The following is a 7,507-nucleotide window of genomic DNA, read 5'->3' as shown; positions in this document are numbered from 1 at the left end:
CTAGTGTAGAGGCAGAGGTTTATAACAACAATAGAAAGTGTGACTGAATATACATATATACATATCCACGCATAATCAAAATCAAAACAGTTCGACAAATATAAGGTACAATACATTGACCTGGAGAACAAAGGATATCAAAATTTATATCTACTGGAACAAAAGTAATTAAAGCACAAACTGGAAAACAAAACTAAAGCAAGGTGCCAATTGGGGAATAAAGCAATGAAAATAAAACTAACAAATATGTTGAGAGGAAAGGAGAGAAAGAAAAGAAAGGAAGAATAGATATGCAAAGTTAAATAGACATAGATAAAGAAGATTTATATACATTAAAGATTAACTGAAAGGGGAAAAGAACAGTAGGAAAAGCAAAAAAAGGAATAAATGTATAAAAAATAATAACAGGTTTAAAAAATTAAAATTAAAAAAAGAGAAAAGCATAAAAAAGGGGAAAACTCCACAGAACTGCAAAAGCCCAATGGAGTGGCAGAGGTTTATGGCAACAATAAAAAATGTGACTGAGGGAAAAAAAAGCTCAAAAGCTTAATTGAATTTCTTACTGCCAATAAAATCGACAACTACAATCGGGGTCGGGGAGGGGGGAGGATAAAAAAGGGGAAAAAATCCGAAAGAACCTACTGCTGCTGCTGCTGCTAAGTCACTTCAGTCATGTCTGACTCTGTGACCCCATAGACGGCAGCCCACCAGGCTCCCCCGTCCCTGGGATTCTCCAGGCAAGAACACTGGAGTGGGTTGCCATTTCCTTCTCCAGTGCATGAAAGTGAAAAGTGAAAGTGAAGTTGCTCAGTCGTGTCTGACTCTTAGCGACCCCATGGACTGTGGCCTACCTGGCTCCTCCATCCATGGGATTTGCCAGGCAAGAGTACTGGAGTGGGGCACCATCGCCTTCTCCAAAAGAACCTACAGAGCAAGTCAAAAAATAAGAATAATAAGTATTTTTATTGAGTCACTGCTCTCAGAGTCCTTTCCCTCACTGGGAGTCACGGTCCACCTTACTTCCCTAGGATGCCCTCCAACACTGTGCTCATCTCTGGACCTGCTGTGGGGGCAGCTCAGATTCTAATCTGGTCCCACTCTGTGTTCTTGCCTTCAATGTCCACAGCTATCAGAGCTAGTGTGATTTCTTTTGTGGGAGCTCTCAATGGCCTTTTATATATTCCATCATCACAGAGTCTGCTTAGTTGATCATGTGGATTTAATCTGCAGCTTGTACAACTGGTGGGAAGGTTTTGGATCTTCTTCCTTAGCCACACTGCCACTGGGTTTCAATTGTAGTTTTATTTCCACCTCCACATGTGGGTCATCCACTGGGGTTTAGTTCCTGAGACTGTCCTGGAGGGCTTGGGTTTGCCCCTGTGAGGGCCAGATGTAGAGGTGGTACAGATGCTTGGGTCTCAGGGGTTCTGGAGGCACCAGGTACTCAGGGAGGTTGGCAGCTAGGGCAGCAGGAAATATAGTGCTCTAGAAGGGCATGGCAACCAGTATTGGCCAATAGGCTCCAGTATTCTTGCCTGGAGAACCCCCTCTCTGACAGAGAAGCCTGGCAGGCCACAGTCTACAGGGTCGCAAAGAGTTGTACACAACTGAAGCGACCCTGCATGCATAGACACAAGGCTTTTTCTTTTGCCTGTCGCAGCTCTGCCCCAGTGAGGGTTGAGTGTGAAGGTGGCACAGCTGCTTGGTTTGCGGGAACCCTGGTGGCGCCAAGTGTGCAGGGACACGGACTGCTTCAGCTGCATGAGTTATGGCCCTATCAGAGTCTTTTTTTGAGCCTCTTGTAGCTGGCGATTAGAAGGCCTCTTTGGCCAGTCTTTCTCCAAAGCTCCACCTGTTCAGGCACTTAGAGGACTCCCTTGCCTGGAGTCCTTCTCTGTTGTTTGGTGCCTCACGCACATAGAGGGACCCCCCTGGCTGGGGTCCTACTCTGTAGATCTGCACGTCAGATACTTAAAGGAGCACCCTGAGTGGGGTTCTACTCTGTAGTTCAGTGCGTCAGGTGTTTGATGGGTTAGCCTGTCTATTGTTCAGCTGCTGATGCTGGCATCTGGGAAGAGAGAGGCTATGATGATGGCTTCACCCCCTAAGCGTGACTCAGCAGTATCACCTTGCTTCCATGGCTCCCCGGCTTTCCTCCCCAGGCATTTCCCACCAAGATCTCTTCCTTCACATCCTCTCAATTCGACTCTCCGCAGTCAACAGCAGCCCTCACCCTGGGATTGCTCCAAAATCCCTAAACTCCAGCTCCCAGCCTCTGCACCTTCCAGGAGACCAGTGTTCTTGTCCAGGGTATGTATGGTTTTGGCAAGGACTGTCTGATTCTCATTCCATTTAGGCTGCCACAGATCAGCTGTTTCACTCTCAGCCTTAAGTGTTTCTCCTGTGACTCAATTGCCCCGCTGTGGGGATCAGACCCCTGATTCAGTTCCCCCACCTGCTGAGGGCAGGTTCAGTCCTACTAACACTCTTGTTTTTCCCCCTAGTTCCTTCATCCTACCGAATTTTGCTTGGTTCTATATATTCTTTTCTGGTGGTCAGGTACTCCTGTCTCCTCTCAGCTGGTGTTCTGCATGCACTTCTGTGTCTCAAGGTGTATTCCTGATGTATCCATGCAGAGAGATGTACTCCAGGTCCACCTATTGCTCCACCATCTTGTTCTCCTCCATATTTCTTTTTCAATTATAGTTTTCTCATGGTATATGTCCAGTATTGGGATTGTTTGGTCATATAATAGTTTTATTCCTAGTTTCATAAGTAACCTCCATACTGTCTTTCATAGTGGCTGTATCAATTTACATTCCCTCCAACAGTGCAAGAGGGTTCCCTTTCCTCCACACCCTCTCAAGCATTAATTGTTTGTAGATTTTTTGATGATGGCCATTCTGACCTGTGTGAAGAGATATCTCATTGTAGTTTTGAGTGGCATTTCTCTAATAACGAGCAATGTTGAGCATCTTTTCATGTGTTTATTAGCCATCTATATGTCTTCTTTGGAGAAATGTCTGCTTAGGTCTTTACTGAATTCACTGCTTAGCTCTCTATCATATGACCAAACAATCCCACTACTGGACATATACACTGTGAAAATTATAATTGGAAAAGATATATGTACTCCAGTGTTTTGACTTCCCTGGTGACTCAGAGGCAAAGAAGGAGTGGCTACCCACTTCAGTATTCTGGCCTGGAAAAATCCATGGGGTCACAAAGAGTCAGACATGACTGAGTGACTTTCACTTTCACTCCAAACAGTGATAGCTGTATTTCTTCTTTTTCAATCTGGATTCCTTTTATTTCTTTTTCTTCTCTGATTGCCACAGTTTGGTCTCCCAAAACTATGTTGAATGATAATGGCAAGAGTGGGCACCCTTGTCTTGTTCTTTGTCTTAGAGGAAATGCTTTCAGGTTTTCACCATTGTGAATGATGTTTGTTGTGGGTTTATCATATATGGCCTTTATTATGTTGAGGTAGGTTCCTCTTATGTTCATTTTTTGAAGAGTTTTTTTTTTTTTTAATCATAACTGTGTGCTGAATTTCGTCTAAGCTTTTTCTACATCCATTGAGATTATCATATGATTTTCATTTTTCAATTTGTTAATATGGTGTATCACATTGATTGATTTGAGTATATTGAAGAATCCTTGTATTCTTGGGATAAATTCAACTCGATTATGATGTATAATCTTTTATATTTGCTAGAGTTTTGTTGAGGATTTTTACATCTATGTTCATCACTGATATTGTCCTGTAAGTTTCTTTTTTTGTGATGTCTTTATATGGGTTTTGTATCAGGGTGATGGTGGCCTAGTAGAATGTGTTTGGAATTATTCCTTCCTCTGCAATTTTTGGAAAGAGTTTCAGAAGGATAGGCATTAGCTCTTCTCTAAATGTTTGATAGAATTCACCTGTGAAACCATCTGGCCCTGGGCTTTTGTTTTTTGTGATATTTTTGATCATGGTTTTGATTTCAGTGCTTGTGACTAGCTTGTTCATAATTTCTATTTCTTCCTGGTTCATCTTGGAAGGTTGAACTTTTCCATTTCTTCCAGGTTGTCCATTTTATTGGTATATAGTTGCTCATAGTATTCTCTTAGGATCCTATGTAATTCTGCATTATATGTTGTAACCTCTTCTTTTTCATTTCTAGTTTTGTTGATTTGATTATTTTACTTTTTTTATTCTTAATGAGTCTTGCTAATGGTTTGTTAATTTTGTTTCTCTTCTCTGAGAACCAGGTTTTTGTTTTTATTAATCTTTACTATTGTTTCCTTCATTTCTTTTTCATTTATTTCTGCTCTCATCTCCATGATTTCTTTCCTTCCATTAACCTTGGATTATTTTGTTCATCTTTTTTCTGTTGTTTTAGGTGTAAAGTTAGGTTGTCTATTCAATGTTTTTCTTGTTTGGTGAGATAGGATTGTATTGCTATAAGCTTTCCTGTTAGAACTGCTTTTACTGCATCCCATAGATTTTGGCTTGCCATTTTTTCATTGTCAGTTGCTTCTAGGAATTTTTTGATTTCTCTTTTTATTTCATAAATAACCTGTTTGCTATTTAAAAATGTATTGCTTAATCTCCATTTATTTGTTTTTTTTTTTCTTTTACAGTTTTTTCCCTTGTAACTGATATCTAGTCTCATAGTGTTGCTATCAGAAAAGATGCTTGATATGATTTCAATTTTCTTAAATTTACTGAGGCTTGATATATGTGATCCAAGATATAGTCTTTCCTGGAAAATGTTCCTTGTGCACTTGAAAAATGTATATTCTTCTGCATTTGCATTGAATGTCCTCAAGATGTCAATTAGGTCCATCTGGTCTAATGTGCCATTTAAGGCTTGTATTTCCTTTTTTTTTCTCTTTTGATTATCTGTCCATTGGTGTAAGTGGGGTGTTAAAGTCCCTTATTATTATTATTTTACTGTCAATTTCCCTTTTTATGTCTGTTAGTGTTTGCCTTATGAATTGAGGTACTCTGGTGCATAAATATTTACAATTGTTATGTCTTCTTGGATTGGTCCCTTGATTGTTATGTAGTGTCCTTCCTTATAACTTATTATTTATTTTAAGGTCTATTTTGTCTCATATGAGAACTGCTGCTCCAGCTTTCTTTTGACTTCCATTTGCAAGGAATAAATTTTTCTGTCCTTTCACTTTCAATCTATATGTGTATCTAGGTCTGAAGTGGGTCTCCTGTAGACAGCATATATATGGGTCTTGTTTTTGTATCCATTCAGCCAGTCTTGTCTTTTGGTTGGAGCATTTAATCCATTTACATTTAAAGCAATTATTGATATATATGTTCCTACTGGCATTTTCTTAATTGTTTTTGATTTGTTTTTGTAGGTCTTTTCCTTCTCTTGTGGTTCTTGTCTATAGAAGTCCCTTTAACATGTGTTGTAAAGTTGGTTTGGTGGTGCTAAATGGTTTTAACTTTTGCTTGTCTATAAAGCTTTTGATTTCTCCATAAATTTTGAGTGAAATTCTTGCAGGGTAGAGTAATCTTTGTTGTAGATTTTTCCCTGTCAGTACTTTAAATATATCCTGCCATTCCCTTTTGGCCTGCAGAGTTTCTGCTGAAAGATCAGCTATTAACTGTGTGGAGTTTCCCTGGTATGTTACTTTTTGCTTTTCCCTTGCTTTTTAAATATTCTTTCCTTGTGTTTAATCTTTGTTAATTTGATTAGTATGTGTCTCAGCATGTTTCTCCTTGGGTTTATCCTGTATGGGACCCTTTGCAGTTCTTGGACTCAATTGGCTTTCCTTTCCCATGTTAGGGAAGTTTTTGACTATAATCTCTTCAAAAAATTTCTCAGACATTTTCTTTTTCCCTTCTTCTGGGACCCCTATTATTTGAATTTTGGTGCATTTAATATTGGCTTAGAGGTCCCTGAGACTGTCTCCAATTTGTTTCATTCTTTTTCCTTTACTCTGCTCTGCAGGAGTTTTTCCACCATTGAATCATCCAGCTCAGTATCCATTTTCGTGCCTCAGTTATTCTACTATTTATTTCTTCTAGAGTATTTTTAATTTCAGTAATTGTGTTTTTTGTCTCTGTTTTTTCTTTATTTCTTCCTGGTCATTGTTAAATGTATTAATTAATTCCTGCCTTTTCTCCATTCTATTTTTGAGGTTTTGGATCATTACTATCATTACTTTGAATTCTGTTTCAGGTAGTTTGCCTATTTCCTCTTAGTTTATTTGGTCTTGTGAATTTTTACCTTGTTCTTTAATTTGCCTTATATTTCTCCATCTCTTCATTTTTTTTTTCTAACTTACTGTCTTGTAGGCCTCCTTTTCCCAGGCTCTACGGTCCAATTACTTCTTCCTTTGGGTTTCTGCCCTCAGTGGGTAAGGTTTGTCCAGTGGCTTTTGTAGGCTTTATGTTGGCAGGGATTTGTGCCTCCATTCTGGTGGGAGGAGAAGTTTTTTCCTCCTCACATCCACAGGGCTCTGTGAGGTGATATGTTTTGGGATGTCTGTGGAAAGCCTGTCTGCTGATGATTGGGTTTGTGTTTTTGTCTTTCTTTTTTCAGTGGGGTGTCCTGCAATGGGTGCTGCTGGCATTTGGGTGATGCCATGTCTTGTATACAGGTGGAGGTCTTTGTGGTAGTTCTCACTAATTAATACTCCATGCAGTTAGGAGTTCTCTGGCAGTCTAGAGTCCTGGACTCAACGCACCCAGTCCAAAGGCTCAGACCCAATCTCTGGCCAGGGGACAGAGGTTTCACAAGCCATTTGTTATGGCATTAAAGGGGATTAAAACAAACACAGAAAAACAAAAGAACAAATGAACCCCAGACAAATGGTAAATACAAAATCAGACAAATAATAACAAAAACAAAGGAACACACATACATAAACACACACACACACACAAACAAGACCAAAACAGTCCAAATAAAGAAAGTACAAGAATGTAACTGGGCAAAGAAGACCACAAATGATATTGACCAATTAAAAACAAAACTAAAACACAAATTGGAAAACAAAACCAAAGCAGAGTGTCAACGTGGGAATAAAGGAAGGAAAACAAAGCAAACTAACAAACATGATGAAATAAAGAAATAACAGGAAAAAAAGAAAAAATATAATATGAAAGATGAATAGAAGTATATAAAAAAGATTTATATATGTTAAAGAATAACTATAGCAGGGAAAGAACAATAAAACAAACAAACAAACAAAAACCAAAAATAAAACCCAGAGAAGTAAACAAAACAAAACAAAACAAAACAAAACAAAACCAAGCCACAAACATCCAATTGTGAGGTAGAAATATATAAAGGAAATAAAAAGTGTGATTTTAAAAAAGTTCTCAAAAGCTTGAATAGAGTTAAGAGTAATAATAAAATCAGCAACCACAGCAACATAGGAAAAAAAAAGAAAGAAAAAAATGCATAACTAACTGCAGAACAAATTAAAATATAATAATAATAAAAATGTTTTTCTCAGGTCTCAGCTGTCACTGTCCTTTCACTCACTGTGA

The sequence above is a fragment of the Bubalus bubalis genome, chromosome X (genome assembly GCF_019923935.1).
Source record: "Bubalus bubalis isolate 160015118507 breed Murrah chromosome X, NDDB_SH_1, whole genome shotgun sequence".
Lineage (NCBI taxonomy): Eukaryota > Metazoa > Chordata > Mammalia > Artiodactyla > Bovidae > Bubalus > Bubalus bubalis.
Note: the sequence above shows the minus strand (reverse complement) of the source record.